A 22,640-nucleotide genomic window follows, 5' to 3' on the forward strand; every position below is an offset into this window, starting at 1 on the left:
GACAGACATGCCCTGGTCTGTCCCACTAATTACACCCAGTGACAGACAGACAGACAGACATGCCCTGGTCTGTCCCACTAATTACACCCAGTGACAGACAGACAGACAGACATGCCCTGGTCTGTCCCACTAATTACACCCAGTGACAGACAGACAGACATGCCCTGGTCTGTCCCACTAATTACACCCAGTGACAGACAGACAGACAGACATGCCCTGGTCTGTCCCACTAATTACACCCAGTGACAGACAGACAGACATGCCCTGGTCTGTCCCACTAATTACACCCAGTGACAGACAGACAGACAGACATGCCCTGGTCTGTCCCACTAATTACACCCAGTGAGTGAGTGACAGACAGACAGACAGACAGACATGCCCTGGTCTGTCCCACTAATTACACCCAGTGAGTGAGTGACAGACAGACAGACAGACAGACATGCCCTGGTCTGTCCCACTAATTACACCCAGTGAGTGAGTGAGTGACAGACAGACAGACAGACATGCCCTGGTCTGTCCCACTAATTACACCCAGTGAGTGAGTGAGTGACAGACAGACAGACAGACATGCCCTGGTCTGTCCCACTAACTACACCCAGTGAGTGAGTGAGTGACAGACAGACAGACAGACATGCTCTGGTCTGTCCCACTAATTACACCCAGTGAGTGAGTGACAGACAGACAGACAGACAGACATGCCCTGGTCTGTCCCACTAATTACACCCAGTGAGTGAGTGACAGACAGACAGACAGACAGACATGCCCTGGTCTGTCCCACTAATTACACCCAGTGAGTGAGTGACAGACAGACAGACAGACATGCCCTGGTCTGTCCCACTAATTACACCCAGTGAGTGAGTGAGTGACAGACAGACAGACAGACATGCCCTGGTCTGTCCCACTAATTACACCCAGTGAGTGAGTGACAGACAGACAGACAGACAGACATGCCCTGGTCTGTCCCACTAATTACACCCAGTGAGTGAGTGAGTGACAGACAGACAGACAGACATGCTCTGGTCTGTCCCACTAATTACACCCAGACATTGTTTACCCTTCCCATCTCTCTCCTCCCTCCCTGACAGAGAGTGAGTGAGTGAGTGAGATGCATGGGACAGCCATACTAAACTAACATTGGCTCCTCCCTCTCCTCCCTCTCCTCCCTCCCTGACAGAGAGTGAGTGAGATGCATGGGACAGCCGTACTAAACTAACATCGGCTCCTCCCTCTCCTCCCTCTCCCCCCTCTCCTCCCTCCCTGACAGAGAGTGAGTGAGTGAGATGCATGGGACAGCCATACTAAACTAACATCGGCTCCTCCCTGAACCCTGAGTCGATTACGGAGTAGTCTTGGGCCAGGATTCAACATGATCTCGCTCTTTGTCAACAATGTACCTTTTAAAGGCAATCTTCCCGGATGGTGGAGACCATACTCATGGTGCATATTTCAACTCAATCAGAAATGTAAGTTACATGTCATATGACCGACAAAAGCGCGATGGGATGGAATCCCGGCCTAGATTAGGATAGATTGGTTAGCCACGGAACCACAGAGCGCTAACCCTGTTAGGAACTGGCATTTTCGCCTACACCCGCAATAACAACAACACATAAAACGTTTCATTTGGTGGGAGGACATTGGAAGTGACTTACATAATATAGCTCATCGAAGCTCCATGTGAACCAACCTCCATTGTTAGGATTATGTTGAAGTTTTCCTATTAGCCATGCCGTAACCATTCTGGTCCTGTACACACTTTTAAATGAATTGACGCGTGAAAAATGTACAACTGAATTTCTGTCAATTTAAGGGTTGGTTTCCATAGCAAAGGGCTTGGATGTGAAGTGGCAACGTGTGTTGCCATAGCAACAGTATAGAGGTAGGTAAACATTAGCTAGTTCTGCCCATTCAACCTTCCCAGCCTGAGAGAGAGAGGGAGGGAGGGAGGGAGGGAGGGAGGGAGGGAGGGAGGGAGGGAGGGAGGGAGGGAGGGAGGGAGGGAGGGAGGGAGGGAGACAGAGTGAGAGACAGACAGACAGACAGACAGTGAGAGAGAGACAGACAGACAGACAGACAGACAGACAGAGTGAGAGACAGACAGACAGACAGACAGACAGACAGACAGACAGACAGACAGACAGACAGACAGAGTGAAAGCACATCCCCTGTTTTTAACATTCTGTTATCTTGTTGTAGAGAGCTACTGAATCATTTTTATTTCCGACACAGCTGGGGAAAATGTCACTGTCTGGGAAGAACTTCTATCTAATCATTAAGGAGAGGAGAATAACTTCTACCTAATCGTTAAGGAGAGGAGAATAACTTCTACCTAATAGTTAAGGAGAGGAGAGTAACTTCTATCTAATCGTTAAGGAGAGGAGAGTAACTTCTATCTAATTGTTGAGAAGAGAGTAACTTCTATGTAATCGTTAAGAAGAGAGTAACTTCTATCTAATCGTTAAGAAGAGAGTAACTTCTACCTAATCGTTAAGGAGAGGAGAGTAACTTCTATCTAATCATTAAGGAGAGGAGAGTAGCTTCTATCTAATCGTTAAGGAGAGTAACTTCTATCTAATCGTTAAGGAGAGGAGAGTAACTTCTATCTAATCGTTAAGGAGAGGAGAGTAACTTCTATCTAATTGTTAAGGAGAGTAACTTCTATCTAATCGTTAAGGAGAGGAGAGTAACTTCTATCTAATCGTTAAGAAGAGAGTAACTTCGATCTAATCGTTAAGAAGAGTAACTTCTATCTAATCGTTAAGGAGAGGAGAGTAACTTCTACCTAATCGTTAAGGAGAGGAGAGTAACTTCTATCTAATCGTTAAGGAGAGGAGAGTAACTTCTATCTAATCGTTAAGGAGAGGAGAGTAACTTCTATCTAATCGTTAAGGAGAGGAGAGTAACTTCTACCTAATCGTTAAGGAGAGGAGAGTAACTTCTATCTAATCGTTAAGGAGAGGAGAGTAACTTCTACCTAATCGTTAAGGAGAGGAGAGTAACTTCTATCTAATCGTTAAGGAGAGGAGAGTAACTTCTACCTAATCGTTAAGGAGAGGAGAGTAACTTCTTGCAGAGCAAGAGGAAACACTACTTCAAGGTCTCAGAGCAAGTGACGTCACCGATTGAAACGCCACTAGCGCGCACCATCGCTAACTAGCTAGCCGTTTCACATCTGTTACACTAGCACCACCGCTAACTAGCTAGCTGTTTCACATCCGTTACACTAGCACCACCGCTAACTAGCTAGCTGTTTCACATCCGTTACACTAGCACCACCGCTAACTAGCTAGCTGTTTCACATCCGTTACACTAGCACCACCGCTAACTAGCTAGCCGTTTCACACCCGTTACACTAGCACCACCGCTAACTAGCTAGCCGTTTCACACCCGTTACACTCACCCCCTATTGACCTCCTCCTTTTCCTGCAGCAACCAGTGATCCGGGTCAACAGCATCAATGTAACAGTATAACTTTATTACTTTCTAACCCCATTATGACCCCTTTATGACACCTTAGAACCCCATTATGACCCCTTTATGACCCCTTAGAACCCATTATGACCCCTTTATGACCGCTTAGAACCAATTATGACCCTTTAGAACCCATTATGACCCCAGTATGACCCCTTAGAACCCATTATGACCCCTTTATGACCCCTTAGAACCCATTATGACCCCTTTATGACCACTTAGAACCCATTATGACCCCTTTATGACCCTAAGAACCCATTATGACCCCATTATGACCCCTTAGAACCCATTATGACCCATTATGACCCCTTAGAATCCATTATGACCCCATTATGACCCCTTAGACCCCATTATGACTTAGACCCCATTATGACCCCATTATGACCCCTTAGACCCCATTATGACCCCTTAGAATCCATTATGACCCCATTATGACCCCTTAGACCCCATTATGACTTAGACCCCATTATGACCCCTTAGAACCCATTATGACCCCATTATGACCCCTTAGAACCCATTAAGACCCATTATGACCCCTTAGAACAAATTATGACCCCATTATGACCCCTTAAAATCCATTATGACCCCTTAGACCCCATTATGACCCCTTAGAATCCATTATGACCCCATTATGACCCCTTAGACCCCATTATGACTTAGACCCCATTATGACCCCTTAGAACCCATTACGACCCCATTATGACCCCTTAGAACCCATTATGACCCCTTAGAACCCATTATGACACCATTATGACTTAGACCCCATTATGACCCTATTATGACCCCTTAGACCCCATTATGACTTAGACCCCATTATGACCCCATTATGACCCCTTAGAACCCATTATGACCCCTTAGAATCCATTATGACCCCATTATGACCCCGTAGACCCCATTATGACTTAGACCCCATTATGACCCCTTAGACCCCAAGCCCTGGCCTGCTCCTGTCATTAGGAGTATATTCCTAGAAGAAAGGAAAGGACAGGGGAGGAGGAGGAGAGGACAGGGGTGGAGGAGGAGTGGACAGGGGAGGAGGAGGAGAGGACAGGGGTGGAGGAGGAGTGGACAGGGGTGGAGGAGGAGTGGACAGGGAAGGAGGAGGAGAAGACAGGGAAGGAGGAGGGGAGGAGGAGAAGACAGGGAAGGAGGAGGAGAGGAGGAGGGGAGGAGGAGGAGAAGACAGGGAAGGAGGAGGAGAGGACAGGGGTGGAGGAGGAGAGGACAGGGGAGGAGGAGGAGAGGACAGGGAAGGAGGAGGAGAAGACAGGGAAGGAGGAGGAGAAGACAGGGAAGGAGGAGGAGAGGACAGGGGTGGAGGAAGAGTGGACAGGGAAGGAGGAGGAGAGGACAGGGGTGGAGGAGGAGGAGACACGGAAGGAGGAGGAGAAGACAGGGGAGGAGGAGGAGAAGACAGGAAAGGAGGAGGAGAGGACAGGGGAGGAGGAGGAGAGGACAGGGGAGGAGGAGGAGAGGACAGGGGTGGAGGAGGAGTGGACAGGGGTGGAGGAGTGGACAGGGGAGGAGGAGGAGAGGACAGGGGTGGAGGAGGAGAGGACAGGGAAGGAGGAGGAGAGGACAGGGCAGGAGGAGGAGAGGACAGGGGTGCAGGAGGAGTGGACAGGGGAGGAGGAGGAGAGGAGAGTAACTTCTATCTAATCGTTAAGGAGAGTAACTTCTATCTAATCGTTAAGGAGAAGAGAATAACTTCTATCTAATCGTTAAGGAGAGTAACTTCTATCTAATCGTTAAGGAGAAGAGAATAACTTCTATCTAATCGTTAAGGAGAGGAGAGTAACTTCTATCTAATCGTTAAGGATAAGAGAATAACTTCTATCTAATCGTTAAGGAGAGGAGAGTAACTTCTATCTAATCGTTAAGGAGAGGAGAGTAACTTCTATCTAATCGTTAAGGAGAGTAACTTCTATCTAATCGTTAAGGAGAGGAGAGTAACTTCTATCTAATTGTTAAGAAGAGAGTAACTTCTATCTAATCGTTAAGGAGAAGAGAATAACTTCTACCTAATCGTTAAGGAGAGTAACTTCTACCTAATCGTTAAGGAGAGTAACTTCTATCTAATCGTTAAGGAGAGGAGAGTAACTTCTACCTAATCGTTAAGGAGAGTAACTTCTATCTAATCGTTAAGGAGAGGAGAGTTACTTCTATCTAATCGTTAAGAAGAGAGTAACTTCTACCTAATCGTTAAGGAGAGTAACTTCTACCTAATCGTTAAGGAGAGTAACTTCTACCTAATCGTTAAGGAGAGGAGAGTTACTTCTATCTAATCGTTAAGAAGAGAGTAACTTCTACCTAATCGTTAAGAAGAGAGTAACTTCTACCTAATCGTTAAGAAGAGAGTAACTTCTACCTAATCGTTAAGAGAGTAACTTCTACCTAATCGTTAAGAAGAGAGTAACTTCTACCTAATCGTTAAGGATAGTAACTTCTATCTAATCGTTAAGGAGAGTAACTTCTACCTAATCGTTAAGAAGAGAGTAACTTCTACCTAATCGTTAAGGAGAGGAGAGTAACTTCTATCTAATCGTTAAGGAGAGGAGAGTAACTTCTACCTAATCGTTAAGGAGAGGAGAGTAACTTCTATCTAATCGTTAAGGAGAGGAGAGTAACTTCTACCTAATCGTTAAGGACACTTACAAGGGATGAAACGTGATAAAAGCTTATTTCCGTTTCACAGGGCAAATGTGCTGAAACAGCATTGCTTGGTCAACAGATGGCCTGACTTGGACTCAGCATGAGTTGAAAAAAATATATATATATACTCCCTCTGCCCCCTCCTCTCTTTCTCTCCATCTCTCTCTCTCTCCCTCTAATAACTCACAGAGAATGAGGAAAGGGAAGTGGGTGAAAAGTCAAATACGGAGAGAGAAACAGAGATATACACTGAGTGTGCAAAACATTAAGAACACCTGCTGTTTCCATGACATAGACTGACCAGGTGAATCCAGGTGAAAGCTACGATCCCTTATTAAAAGGGGAAGAGATAAAGGGGAAGAGACAGATTAAAGAAGGATTTTTTTTTGCCTTGAGACAATTGAGACATGGATTGTGTAAATATGCCATTCAGAGGGTAGATGGGCAAGACCAAGATTGAAGTGTCTTTAAACGGGGTTATGGTAGTAGGTGCCAGGCGCACCGGTTTGTGTCAAGAACTGCAACGGTGCTGGAGTTTTTCACTCTCAACAGTTTCCCGTGTGAATTAAGAACGGTTCACCACCCAAAGGACATCCAGCCAACTTCACACAACTGTGGAAAGCATTGGAGTCAACATGGGCTAGCATCTCTGTGAAACGCTTTCCACACCTCGTAGAGTCGATACGCTGACGAATTGAGGCAAAAAGGAGAGGGCTGCAACTCAATATTAGGAAGGTGTTTCTAGTGTTTGGTGTACTGAGTGTATATAGAGAGACAACAGAGAGAGAGAGATTTGTTAATGCCGGACACTTCCCACAAGTCATATTTCCTCATTTGAATTCCACTCAACTCTGTGTCTACCTCACCATGGGAGTTGATTCAACTGAATTCCACTCAACTCTGTGTCTACCTCACCATGGGAGTTGATTCAACTGAATTACACTCAACTCTGTGTCTACCTCACCATGGGAGTTGATTCAACTGAATTCCACTCAACTCTGTGTCTACCTCACCATGGGAGTTGATTCAACTGAATTACACTCAACTCTGTGTCTACCTCACCATGGGAGTTGATTCAACTGAATTACACTCAACTCTGTGTCTACCTCACCATGGGAGTTGATTCAACTGAATTACACTCAACTCTGTGTCTACCTCACCATGGGAGTTGATTCAACTGAATTACACTCAACTCTGTGTCTACCTCACCATGGGAGTTGATTCAACTGAATTACACTCAACTCTGTGTGTCTACCTCACCATGGGAGTTGATTCAACTGAATTCCACTCTGTGTATGGGTCATCATTGCCTGATTCTCATAATATTTCAGACATATTGTATGATAACGGACACTTTCTGGGCTGGTTCCTGAACACTTTGGATATTTCCCAGGGTGACTGTTATCCATCTTACTTACATACAGAATGTCATTTCGCTGACATGAAACAGGACATGGGAGATGAATGAACCGTAGAACCCACAGCCCATGAAATGAGTTATGTCTTCTTCCCTCATGACACCCTATTTCCTATATAGTGCACTCCTTTTGACCAGAGCCCTATGGAACCCTATTCCCTATATAGTACACTCCTTTTGACCAGAGCCCTATGGAACCCTATTCCCTATATAGTACACTCCTTTTGACCAGAGCCCTATGGAACCCTATTCCCTATATAGTACACTCCTTTTGACCAGAGCCCTATGGAACCCTATTCCCTATATAGTACACTCCTTTTGACCAGAGCCCTATGGAACCCTATTCCCTATATAGTACACTCCTTTTGACCAGAGCCCTATGGAACCCTATTCCCTATATAGTACACTCCTTTTGACCAGAACCCTATAGAACCCTATTCCCTATATAGTGCACTCCTTTTGACCAGAGCCCTATAGAACCCTATTTCCTATATAGTGCACTCCTTTTGACCAGAGCCCTATGGAACCCTATTCCCTATATAGTACACTCCTTTTGACCAGAGCCCTATGGAACCCTATTCCCTATATAGTACACTCCTTTTGACCAGAACCCTATAGAACCCTATTCCCTATATAGTGCACTCCTTTTGACCAGAACCCTATACCCTATATAGTACACTCCTTTTGACCAGAACCCTATAGAACCCTATTCCCTATATAGTGCACTCCTTTTGACCAGAACCCTATAGAACCCTATTCCCTATATAGTACACTCCTTTTGACCAGAACCCTATACCCTATATAGTGCACTCCTTTTGACCAGAGCCCAAGTGTTGATTTGTATTTTTAATCCCAGGCCCTCGTCCACGCAGGAGGCCGTTTGCCTTTTGGTAGGCCGTCATTGTAAACATGAATTTGTTCTTAACTGACTTGCCTAGTTAAATAGGTTAAATATTATAGGTTAAATATGATTATTTTGTAGAGAATGAATATAGGGCTCCAGTCTAAAGTAGTACACTATATAGGGAATAGGGTTCCATAGGGTTCTGGTCTAAAGTAGTGCACTATATAGGGAATAGGGTTCCATAGGGCTCTGGTCTAAAGTAGTGCACTATATAGGGAATAGAGTTCTATAGGGCTCTGGTCAAAAGAAGTGCACTATATAGGGAATAGGGTTCTATAGGGCTCTGGTCTAAAGTAGTGCACTATATAGGGAATAGGGTTCTATAGGGCGCTGGTCTAAAGTAGTGCACTATATAGGGAATAGGGTTCTATAGGGCTCTGGTCTAAAGTAGTGCACTATATAGGGAAAAGGGTTCTATAGGGCTCTGGTCTAAAGTAGTGCACTATATAGGGAATAGGGTTCTATAGGGCGCTGGTCTAAAGTAGTGCACTATATAGGGAATAGGGTTCTATAGGGCTCTGGTCAAAAGTAGTGCACTATATAGGGAATAGGGTTCTAAAGTAGTGCACTATATAGGGAATAGGGTTCTAAAGTAGTGCACTATATAGTGAATAGGGTTCTATAGGGCTCTGGTCTAAAGTAGTGCACTATATAGTGAATAGGGTTCTATAGGGCTCTGGTCTAAAGTAGTGCACTATATAGGGAATAGGGTTCTATAGGGCTCCAGTCAAAAGTAGTGCACTATATAGTGAATAGAGGACCATTTGTGAAACAAGCATAATCCTCCAAGAACAGCTTTCATGTTTATTGGCAGTGTTGTAGCGATCTCGAGTCCTGTCTTGTCTTGGTGTCGGATACATTTGTGCTTGGTCTTGACTAGGTCTCCGTCTCGGACAGTGAAAACTCATAATTTCTTCCCGAGACCAGCTGACTAAAAAAACTCATCATTATCAGCTTCCATTCAGCGCAATAGAACCAATAAAACCAATGAAACCAATAAAACCAATAAAACCAATAAAACCAATAAAACCAATAAAACCAATAAAACCAATGCGCCAGTCACATAACAATATGCACTTCTTTCTGGAAACATAAATATCTTTAACAGCCTTTATATTTATATGTAGACATGTTAATATAGTGGTGAACCTATAGACCCTTCAGTGGTGAACCTATAGGCCTTCAGTGGTGAACCTATAGACCCTTCAGTGGTGAACCTATAGACCCTTCAGTGGTGAACCTATAGATCCTTCAGTGGTGAACATATTGGCCTTCAGTGGTGAACCTATATATCCTTCAGTGGTGAACCTATAGACCCTTCAGTGGTGAACCTATAGACCCTTCAGTGGTGAACCTATAGACCCTTCAGTGGTGAACCTATAGACCCTTCAGTGGTGAACCTATAGGCCCTTCAGTGGTGAACCTATAGATCCTTCAGTGGTGAACCTATAGACCCTTCAGTGGTGAACCTATAGACCCTTCAGTGGTGAACCTATAGATCCTTCAGTGGTGAACCTATAGACCCTTCAGTGGTGAACCTATAGGACCTTCAGTGGTGAACCTATAGACCCTTCAGTGGTGAACCTATAGATCCTTCAGTGGTGAACCTATAGACCCTTCAGTGGTGAACCTATAGACCCTTCAGTGGTGAACCTATAGGCCCTTCAGTGGTGAACCTATAGATCCTTCAGTGGTGAACCTATAGACCCTTCAGTGGTGAACCTATAGACCCTTCAGTGGTGAACCTATAGATCCTTCAGTGGTGAACCTATAGACCCTTCAGTGGTGAACCTATAGGACCTTCAGTGGTGAACCTATAGACCCTTCAGTGGTGAACCTATAGGCCCTTCAGTGGTGAACCTATAGGCCCTTCAGTGGTGAACCTATAGACCCTTCAGTGGTGAACCTATAGACCCTTCAGTGGTGAACCTATAGGACCTTCAGTGGTGAACCTATAGGCCCTTCAGTGGTGAACCTATAGGCCTTCAGTGGTGAACCTATAGACCCTTCAGTGGTGAACCTATAGGACCTTCAGTGGTGAACCTATAGATCCTTCAGTGGTGAACCTATAGGCCCTTCAGTGGTGAACCTATAGGCCCTTCAGTGGTGAACCTATAGGCCTTCAGTGGTGAACCTATAGGACCTTCAGTGGTGAACCTATAGGCCCTTCAGTGATGAACCTATAGATCCTTCAGTGGTGAACCTATAGGCCCTTCAGTGGTGAACCTATAGACCCTTCAGTGGTGAACCTATAGACCCTTCAGTGGTGAACCTATAGGACCTTCAGTGGTGAACCTATAGATCATTCAGTGGTGAACCTATAGGCCCTTCAGTGGTGAACCTATAGGCCTTCAGTGGTGAACCTATAGACCCTTCAGTGGTGAACCTATAGGACCTTCAGTGGTGAACCTATAGACCCTTCAGTGGTGAACCTATAGGACCTTCAGTGGTGAACCTATAGACCCTTCAGTGGTGAACCTATAGGACCTTCAGTGGTGAACCTATAGACCCTTCAGTGGTGAACCTATAGACCCTTCAGTGGTGAACCTATAGACCCTTCAGTGGTGAACCTATAGACCCTTCAGTGGTGAACCTATAGACCCTTCAGTGGTGAACCTATAGGACCTTCAGTGGTGAACCTATAGATCCTTCAGTGGTGAACCTATAGGCCCTTCAGTGGTGAACCTATAGGCCCTTCAGTGGTGAACCTATAGGCCTTCAGTGGTGAACCTATAGGACCTTCAGTGGTGAACCTATAGGCCCTTCAGTGATGAACCTATAGATCCTTCAGTGGTGAACCTATAGGCCCTTCAGTGGTGAACCTATAGACCCTTCAGTGGTGAACCTATAGACCCTTCAGTGGTGAACCTATAGACCCTTCAGTGGTGAACCTATAGGACCTTCAGTGGTGAACCTATAGATCATTCAGTGGTGAACCTATAGGCCCTTCAGTGGTGAACCTATAGGCCTTCAGTGGTGAACCTATAGACCCTTCAGTGGTGAACCTATAGGACCTTCAGTGGTGAACCTATAGACCCTTCAGTGGTGAACCTATAGGACCTTCAGTGGTGAACCTATAGACCCTTCAGTGGTGAACCTATAGACCCTTCAGTGGTGAACCTATAGGACCTTCAGTGGTGAACCTATAGACCCTTCAGTGGTGAACCTATAGACCCTTCAGTGGTGAACCTATAGACCCTTCAGTGGTGAACCTATAGGACCTTCAGTGGTGAACCTATAGACCCTTCAGTGGTGAACCTATAAACCCTTCAGTGGTGAACCTATACCTTCATCAAATCAAATTAAATTTTATTTGTCACATACACATGGTTAGCAGATGTTAATGCGAGTGTAGCGAAATGCTTGTGCTTCTAGTTCCGACAATGCAGTAATAACCAACAAGTAATCTAACTAACAATTCCAAAACTACTGTCTTGTACACAGTGTGAGGGGATAGAGAATATGTACATAAGGATATATGAATGAGTGATGGTACAGAGCAGCATAGGCAAGATACAGTAGATGGTATCGAGTACAGTATATACATATGAGATGAGTATGTAAACAAAGTGGCATAGTTAAAGTGGCTAGTGATACATGTATTACATAAGGATACAGTCGATGATATAGAGTACAGTATATACGTATGCATATGAGATGAATAATGTAGAGTATGTAAACATTATATTAAGTAGCATTGTTTAAAGTGGCTAGTGATATATTTACATCATTTCCCATCAATTCCCATTATTAAAGTGGCTGGAGTTGAGTCAGTGTCAGTGTGTTGGCAGCAGCCACTCAATGTTAGTGGTGGCTGTTTAACAGTCTGATGGCCTTGAGATAGAAGCTGTTTTTCAGTCTCTCGGTCCCAGCTTTGATGCACCTGTACTGACCTCGCCTTCTGGATGATAGCGGGGTGAACAGGCAGTGGCTCGGGTGGTTGATGTCCTTGATGATCTTTATGGCCTTCCTGTGACATCGGGTGGTGTAGGTGTCCTGGAGGGCAGGTAGTTTGCCCCCGGTGATGCGTTGTGTAGACCTCACCACCCTCTGGAGAGCCTTACGGTTGAGGGCGGAGCAGTTGCCGTACCAGGCGGTGATACAACCCGCCAGGATGCTCTCGATTGTGCATCTGTAGAAGTTTGTGAGTGCTTTTGGAGACAAGCCGAATTTCTTCAGCCTCCTGAGGTTGAAGAGGCGCTGCTGCGCCTTCTTCACAATGCTGTCTGTGTGAGTGGACCAATTCAGTTTGTCTGTGATGTGTATGCCGAGGAACTTAAAACTTGCTACCCTCTCCACTACTGTTCCATCGATGTGGATAGGGGGGTGTTCCCTCTGCTGTTTCCTGAAGTCCACAATCATCTCCTTAGTTTTGTTGACGTTGAGTGTGAGGTTATTTTCCTGACACCACACTCCGAGGGCCCTCACCTCCTCCCTGTAGGCCGTCTCGTCGTTGTTCGTAATCAAGCCTACCACTGTTGTGTCGTCCGCAAACTTGATGATTGAGTTGGAGGCGTGCGTGGCCACGCAGTCGTGGGTGAACAGGGAGTACAGGAGAGGGCTCAGAACGCACCCTTGTGGGGCCCCGGTGTTGAGGATCAGCGGGGAGGAGATGTTGTTGCCTACCCTCACCACCTGGGGGCGGCCCGTCAGGAAGTCCAGTACCCAGTTGCACAGGGCGGGGTCGAGACCCAGGGTCTCGAGCTTGATGACGAGCTTGGAGGGTACTATGGTGTTGAATGCCGAGCTGTAGTCAATGAACAGCATGCTCACATAGGTATTCCTCTTGTCCAGATGGGTTAGGGCGGTGTGCAGTGTGGTTGAGATTGCATCGTCTGTGGACCTATTTGGGCGGTAAGCAAATTGGAGTGGGTCTAGGGTGTCAGGTAGGGTGGAGGTGATATGGTCCTTGACTAGTCTCTCAAAGCACTTCATGATGACGGAAGTGAGTGCTACGGGGCGGTAGTCGTTTAGCTCAGTTACCTTAGCTTTCTTGGGAACAGGAACAACGGTGGCCCTCTTGAAGCATGTGGGAACAGCAGACTGGTATAGGGATTGATTGAATATGTCCGTAAACACACCGGCCAGCTGGTCTGCGCATGCTCTGAGGGCGCGGCTGGGGATGCCGTCTGGGCCTGCAGCCTTGCGAGGGTTAACACGTTTAAATGTCTTACTCACCTCGGCTGCAGTGAAGGAGAGACCGCATGTTTTCATTGCAGGCCGTGTCAGTGGCACTGTATTGTCCTCAAAGCGGGCAAAAAAGTTATTTAGTCTGCCTGGGAGCAGGACATCCTGGTCCGTGACTGGGCTGGATTTCTTCCTGTAGTCCGTGATTGACTGTAGACCCTGCCACATGCCTCTTGTGTCTGAGCCGTTGAATTGAGATTCTACTTTGTCTCTGTACTGACGCTTAGCTTGTTTGATAGCCTTGCGGAGGGAATAGCTGCACTGTTTGTATTCGGTCATGTTACCAGACACCTTGCCCTGATTAAAAGCAGTGGTTTGCGCTTTCAGTTTCACGCGAATGCTGCCATCAATCCACGGTTTCTGGTTAGGGAATGTTTTAATCGTTGCTATGGGAACGACATCTTCAACGCACGTTCTAATGAACTCACACACCGAATCAGCGTATTCGTCAATGTTGTTGTCTGACGCAATACGAAACATGTCCCAGTCCACGTGGTGGAAGCAGTCTTGGAGTGTGGAGTCAGCTTGGTCGGACCAGCGTTGGACAGACCTCAGCGTGGGAGCCTCTTGTTTTAGTTTCTGTCTGTAGGCAGGGATCAACAAAATGGAGTCGTGGTCAGCTTTTCCGAAAGGGGGGCGGGGCAGGGCCTTATATGCGTCGCGGAAGTTAGAGTAACAATGATCCAAGGTCTTTCCACCCCTGGTAGATCCTTCAGTGGTGAACCTATAGGCCCTTCAGTGGTGAACCTATAGACCCAGTGTGAGACAGGTTCTTGATTCTGAAAGGACTGAAACCGTAATACCAGCGTAACCACGTCAGATAGTTGTATACACTCTTTTTTTATACTCCCTTCTTAATCCCTACTGATGAGTATCAAAGTAGTGTAGTGGAGGTATACAACTTATCATTTATGTAATACAGTATTGAAATCGTGTACATGTACAAAGTTGCCAACACAATCGCAAAGCACGTGAAATATATGTACGTCCTCCCCCGCAAACATACTGAATGGCTGGCTTCAGCAGAATATCGTTTGCAGGCAGCGAGAGTGTGCAGCTTTCAACTGGTTTTTTGACATGGATCAGCTCACAGAAGAATGACATCGGTAGCCGGTAGGGTAGGAAAGACGTTTGAACTTATATCTACCAGTAAATGCTAACTAAGACAACAATGAGTATGGAAACCAGGTATCGAAAAAGTTTAGTCCGAAGTGTTGGTTAAGTAGGCTATTTGTGACGCACAACTGTCATCATGCTCTGTTTCCATCAGGGGCGTAGACATAGATGGGCCTGGGTGGACAGAGGCCCATTAACTGGGATGCCAGGCCCTAACAGGCGCAACCAATCAGATTGATGGGACTTAAGTATTGTCGTGGACAAAAAGTATTGTCGTCAGACAAATCTAAAGGGAAAACACATTTAAAAAAAAAAAACATTTTTCACACAGGGTGTCTTTCCTTCATAAGTTTTTTCTAAATTAGAGTCTACCCACTTCTCCAGGCTCCACTACACCACTGGATAGGGTTGATGGACAGACAGCAGTCACACACAGCATGATGTTAACTTCTCTAGGGTAGGGGGCAGCATTTGGAATTTTGGATGAAAAGCATGCCCAAATTAAACTGCCTTCTACTCGGGCCCAGAAGATAGGATATCCACATAATTATTAGATTTGGATAGAAAACAATATAAAGTTTCCAAAACTGTTAAAATAATGCCTGTGAGTATAACAGAACTGATTTGGCAGGTGTTGTTGTAGTTTTCTATTTAATGCCATTACAGTATCCATTGACTTAGGACTCAAATTGCAGTTCCTATGCCTTCCACTAGATGTCAACAGTCTTTAGAAATTGTTTCAGGCTTGTATTCTGAAAAAGGAGGGGGTAAGACCAGTCTGAATGAGTGGACCCTGCTGTGTCACAGAGCTTTTTCATGCGCATGACCAGAGAGAGTGCTTTTCTTGTTTACCTTCTATATTGACAACGTTATTGCCCGGTTGAAATATTATAGATCATTTAGGCTAAAAACAACCTGAGGATGGAATATAAACATCGTTTGACATGTTTCTATGAACTTTACGGATACAATTTGGACGTTTGTCTGCCTGTTGTGACTGTGTTTGAGCCTGGAGATTACTGAAGAAAACGCGCAAACAAAACTGAGGTTTTCGGATATAAAGATAGACTTTATCGAACAAAAGCAACATTTATCGAATAAATTAATGTCTTCTGAGTGCAAACATATGAAGATCATCAAAGGTAAGGGATTCATTTTATCTCTATTTCTGACTTGTGTAACTCTTCTACTTGGCTGGTTACTGTTTGTAATGATTTGTCTGCTGGGCTATGATCTCAAATAATTGCATGGTATGCTTTCGTCGTAAAGCATTTTTGAAATCTGACACAGTGGTTGGATTCACAAGAAGTTAATCTTTAAACCTATGTTTAATAGTTGTATCTTTTCTGAATTTATATAATGAGTATTTCTGTATTTGAATTTGGCGCTCTGCAATCTCACTGGATGTTGGCCAGGCTAACGTCCCACATACCCTAGAGAGGTTAAAGGATAAGCAGTCCATAAACTCGGACATAATAAGCCAGTAGGTCCTGTCATGACGTTGCCCTGTTGGTGAGGTTGACGACCCCCATAAATACCTTTCCCCCTTTTCTCTCTCTACTCTACAGAATGGACTCTTGGAAAGCCCTTTGTTAACATAGAGAGAGTATGGTAACATCAGAAGGTTTGGAACCAAACAACATTTTGGTAATCCAACCAGTTGAAAGTGTCCGTTGGTACTTAAAGAATATGATGTCAGATCAGTTGTCGTCTGAGACATTATATTGGATGATAGGACGACATAGACTGTATCTTGGAAAGTCTACACATTCTAGTTATCAGATTCACATGGAACTGTTGTGCAATTTAAATGTTTAAAAATGAAACTATTTGTGAAAAGATTAAATGTAATTTTAGTTTTTAAAATAAGTCAAATATGCTCAATCAGTGGCCACGCCCATGTGAATAGGCATTGGTTGGAAATGATGAACCAACCCCTTTTCTACATTTCCATAAGAACCCCGTGACCCAATTCACGGCGGACTAAGCCAACCTCCGCGTGAGCTCTGGTTGAGAGTTGTTGAAGGACTACAACCTAACGAAATTAACATTGTGTTCCCGATCACATGAGGACTGAGGTCCATCCGTTTAGAAGGGCAAATTTCAATATGGAGGTGACAATCGCCACGCTGGAAGGATGAATTTGATTACACTAGCCAGAATATAGCATGAGTTTATAGTATGACAACTTGATATGAACTTTGAACTCTTATTCACTAAAGAAGTGATACATCCTAGATATCGATGTCACATCTGCTCTTGCTACACCCCCTAGTGGACATCCGGTGACTCCTTGACCTGCAGCCATTCACCCAGTTCTCTTCATCTTCTTCTCTCCCTCTCTGTGTGATTGTGTGGTTGGAGACAGGTATGCTGGAGTCCACCAGCTGTTCTCCACCAGCTGCAACCCGTTCCATAATCAAGACCTCTACAAATACTCAGGTCTGCCACTCTGGTAATCACCAGGAAAATATCAGTTTCCACATAAACAGTCCCAACTCTCCTCTGGTTCTGGGCCATCCATGGTTAAAACTACAGAACCCACAGATTGACTGGACTACCGGGAGGGTAACTATTTGGAGTACGTTTTGTAATTCCAATTGTCTACATTCTGCCCTTCCCCGTCTTGTTTGTACCCCAGTCCATTCCAGATCCCCGGGACCTGTCTTCTGTTCCTCCAGAGTATCACGGTCCTGTGTTCAGTAAGCACCACACCACAACTCTGCCGCCTTATCGACCTTACGACTGCGCTATAGAGCTTCAGCCTGGATCTCCTCTCCCCAGTAGCAGGTTGTATAACCTCTCTCGCCCTGAGCAAGAGGCTATGGAGGAATTCATCCAAGATTCCCTGGCTGTCGGACAAACTTTTTTTGTCCGACATCCAGGTAAACTTTTTGTTAAGGCTGAGAAATGTGAGTTTCATGTTTCCTCTGTGTCCTTCGTGGGTTACATTATTGCATAAGGACAGCTACGAATGGACCCTGCCAAGGTTAGGGCAGTCACAGAGTGGCCTGTACCCGCTAATCTGTAGCAGCTACTGCGTTTTCATGGTGTTTTACAGACGTTTCATCCGTGACTACAGTCTTTTGGCAGCTCCTCTCACCACTCTCACCTCCACTCCATTCCACCGGTCCCCCGAGGCAGAGGCAGCGTTCCAGAAACTCAAGCACTGCTTCACTTCCGTTCCAATCCTTACCCAGCCAGACACAGAACTCCAGTTTGTCCTCGAGGTGGACGCTTCCGACACCGGGTTAGGTGCTGTCCTGCCTCAACGTTCACCCTCTGATCAGAAGCTCTATCCATGTGCATTCTTGTCCCGCAAGCGCTCACCTGCAGATACATTTTGACATGGGTAACCAGGGAACTTCTGGCCATGAAGCTTGCTCTTGAGGAGTGTCGTCACTGGTTGGAGGGCTCAGTTCTCCCCTTGTGTGGATGGATCATAAAAACCTATCCTACATCCAGACCGCCAAACGTCTGAACTCTCTGCAGCATTATTTTTTCGGAAGATTCAACTTCACACTCACTTATCGCCCCGGATCTAAGAATACTAACCCCGATGCCCTCTCCCGTCAGTTCACCGCAGACAACACAGATTCCGAGCCAGAAACCATTATGCCACCCTCCTGTATCGTTGCTGCTGCCTCCTGGGAGATTGAGTCCCGTGTTCTCCAGGGGATCAGCAGAACCAACCTGACACAGGTAATGGTCCTAGTAAGGCTCTGTTTGTGCCAGATTCAGTTCGCTCTGAAGTTCTTCAGTGGGCCCATGCTACTCACCTCACCTGTCACCCTGGCATGAACCGGACTGTCGACTTCCTGCTTCAGCGAGTGAGCCAACCTGGAGTTGGAGACTGCTCTTCGCTGTGTGACTTCGGCTAAGCCTTCCTCCTGGAGCGGCCAGTTACCCTGGGTGGAATATGCCCACAATACCCTCATCAACGCCTCATCAGGTATGAGTGTGCCCTGGGTTACCAACCCCCATTGTTCCCTGCCCAAGAGGTCGAGGTAGCGGTGCCCTCGGTCCAGGACCACATGCGCCGTTGTCATCGCACCTGGAGGAGGGCCCGGGCTACTCTTCTTCGTGCCTCGACCAGGACCCAATCCAAAGCTAACCGTCGTCGTGCTTCAGCTCTTGTCTACACTCCAGGCCAAAAGGTATGGTTCTTGTCTAAGGACTTGCCCTTGAAAGTGGCTTCCAGAAAACTAGCGCCCCGATTCATTGGTCCATTCGCAATTGATCATGTCATTAACCCCTCTGCTGTGCATCTGAAACTCCCAGACGCTCTCAAAATCCACCCCACCTTCCATGTGTCTGTGATTAAACCAGTCTGCTCCAGTCACCTGTCCCCCCTGCAGCTGCTCCTCCACCCCATTGGCTCATCGATGACCATCCGCCTATACCGGATGTATGCCGTCGGGGTTGTGGTTGTCAGTATCTGGTGGACTGGGAGCTATACGGGTCTGAGGAGCGCTGCTGGGTGCCCCGTCGTCACATTCTGGACCCATCCCTGCTTCAGGATTTCCATACCTCACACCCTGACAAGCCGGGTCGTGCGACAGGTGTGATTATTTAGTAGATAAATAATGAAACCACATTTTTGTATTGGTGATTCAACTTGTTAGCCAGGTTTCGTGAAGATAACCAATAATTATTTTTTCGACGTTCAGATGAGACTGAATAAGGTGACGATTAATAATTGACTGCTATTGATATAAAAGATGACCAGGTCTTTAAGAGTTTATTCGGAAGACAACAGCTCTGTAAAACATTTACGAACTCGCAACACCGGCTGAATATGACCAGTGTCAGTAAACGTAGACAAAAAAGTAATAGTTAAGACCGCTCTAGATAACATGTGAACAGCCTAGCTAACCAGCTCTGCTACGGTGAGTAAAAATGATCAGATTGAGGTGTTCTCTCATTTGTGTCTGGAAGTAGCTAGCTAGCAAGATAGCCAACTTTAGTCAGTTAACTTCGGTGCTTGTTTGGGACAAGCCTGCATTGGCAGGCAAGTTGCAGAAGGACGAGGAGGCTACAATTCCCCGTTATTTTTTCAGCGCAATTTGGACGGCCAACTGGCTGAAAAAGTTTGAGAGGGTTCATCTGATGTTTCTTAGATTTTAACTCATCTTGCTCTGGCTAGCTTAAATTGTTGAATTCTTATTATTATTCATGTACAAAAACTTACGGAGAGAGAGCATACCTTTTACATGGTTGTTTGATCAATAGGACTGATCACACAGTCCAGTTCATAGTGAATGATGACAGGCCCTACTGCCTGTAAACACACAGTCCAGTTCATAGTGAATGATGACAGGCCCTACTGCCTGTAAACACACAGTCCAGTTCATAGTGAATGATGACAGGCCCTACTGCCTGTAAACACACAGTCCAGTTCAAAGTGAATGATGACAGGCCCTACTGCCTGTAAACACACAGTCCAGTCCATAGTGAATGATGACAGGCCCTACTGCCTGTAAACACACAGTCCAGTCCATAGTGAATGATGACAGGCCCTACTGCCTGTAAACACACAGTCCAGATCACAGTGAATGAGGCCTGTGTGGCAAATGGCTTGTTTGTATAAAGCTCTACTGTAGTTCTGATTGGCTATAGCGCCCTGGTCTGTGTAGACTCCGGTCCTGGTTTTATTTACTGCAGTGTCTATTAATTGTCCAAACGCACGGCTGCATTCCCACTCTATATTGCTATAGAATTTTCACAAATGCCTTAGTGTAGGTAATTCCCAAACATTCTAAGAATGTATGAAAACGTGAAAATGACCATAATTAGGTGGTCGCTTGTCAGATTATATATATTTATTTTAAGTGATATATTCTTCCTGGGGATGTAACGGAACATATTTTAATGAGATTTAATTGATCTAAAAATGCTGTCAGTTCCACGTTAAATGCAACAGTGTTTCACACACACGTCATTCTCAAAGAGATGTTATTTTCAAAGAGATGGCGAACAACAGGAAGTCCCGCTGCGACAAAACACTCAGTTCCACTCACCAGATGACGTTCACTTGAAACTTAACTTTTTGTTGAAAGTTATTATTGAAAAGGGAGAAGATAACAAATTAGCAACAACATCCTCTTTGATAACACCTACTGCAGCCGCTACAAACCAGCCTACAACTAAAGCTTGCTAGCTAGACGGTGGGACAACTACTGCTCGCTATGGAGCAGTGATCCGTTGGACTTCAAGAAGGCAGACGTTTCAAATGTGTTTTTTCTTCTCTTGTTCAAACACTCTCCTTTCACCTACTATCATACCAGAGGAACATCACAGGGTTCTATTATCATACCAGAGGAACATCACAGGGTTCTGCTATCATACCAGAGGAACATCACAGAGTTCTACTATCATACCAGAGGAACATCACGGGGTTCTACTATCATACCAGAGAAACATCACAGGGTTCTGTTATCATACCAGAGGAACATCACGGGGTTCTACTATCATACCAGAGAAACATCACAGGGTTCTGTTATCATACCAGAGGAACATCACAGAGTTCTACTATCATACCAGAGGAACATCACAGAGTTCTACTATCATACCAGAGGAACATCACAGGGTTCTACTATCATACCAGAGGAACATCACGGGGTTCTACTATCATACCAGAGGAACATCACAGGGTTCTGTTATCATACCAGAGGAACATCACGGGGTTCTACTATCATACCAGAGGAACATCACAGGGTTCTACTATCATACCAGAGGAACATCACGGGGTTCTACTATCATACCAGAGGAACATCACAGGGTTCTACTATCATACCAGAGGAACATCACGGGGTTCTACTATCATACCAGAGGAACATCACAGGGTTCTGTTATCATACCAGAGGAACATCACGGGGTTCTACTATCATACCAGAGGAACATCACAGGGTTCTACTATCATACCAGAGGAACATCACGGGGTTCTACTATCATACCAGAGGAACATCACAGGGTTCTACTATCATACCAGAGGAACATCACAGAGTTCTACTATCATACCAGAGGAACATCACGGGGTTCTACTATCATACCAGAGGAACATCACAGAGTTCTACTATCATACCAGAGGAACATCACAGAGTTCTACTATCATACCAGAGGAACATCACAGGGTTCTACTATCATACCAGAGGAACATCACGGGGTTCTACTATCATACCAGAGGAACATCACAGGGTTCTACTATCATACCAGAGGAACATCACAGGGTTCTACTATCATACCAGAGGAACATCACGGGGTTCTACTATCATACCAGAGGAACATCACAGGGTTCTACTATCATACCAGAGGAACATCACAGAGTTCTACTATCATACCAGAGGAACATCACGGGGTTCTACTATCATACCAGAGGAACATCACAGGGTTCTACTATCATACCAGAGGAACATCACATGGTTCTATTATCATACCAGAGGAACATCACAGGGTTCTGCTATCATACCAGAGGAACATCACAGAGTTCTACTATCATACCAGAGGAACATCACGGGGTTCTATTATCATACCAGAGGAACATCACAGGGTTCTGCTATCATACCAGAGGAACATCACATGGTTCTATTATCATACCAGAGGAACATCACAGGGTTCTGCTATCATACCAGAGGAACATCACAGGGTTCTGTTATCATACCAGAGGAACATCACAGGGTTCTGCTATCATACCAGAGGAACATCACAGAGTTCTACTATCATACCAGAGGAACATCACGGGGTTCTACTATCATACCAGAGGAACATCACATGGTTCTATTATCATACCAGAGGAACATCACAGGGTTCTGCTATCATACCAGAGGAACATCACAGAGTTCTACTATCATACCAGAGGAACATCACTGGGTTCTACTATCATACCAGAGAAAC

Source organism: Oncorhynchus mykiss, chromosome 27 (genome assembly GCF_057628025.1).
Source record: "Oncorhynchus mykiss isolate SJ-2025 chromosome 27, ASM5762802v1, whole genome shotgun sequence".
NCBI classification, from domain to species: Eukaryota; Metazoa; Chordata; class Actinopteri; order Salmoniformes; family Salmonidae; genus Oncorhynchus; species Oncorhynchus mykiss.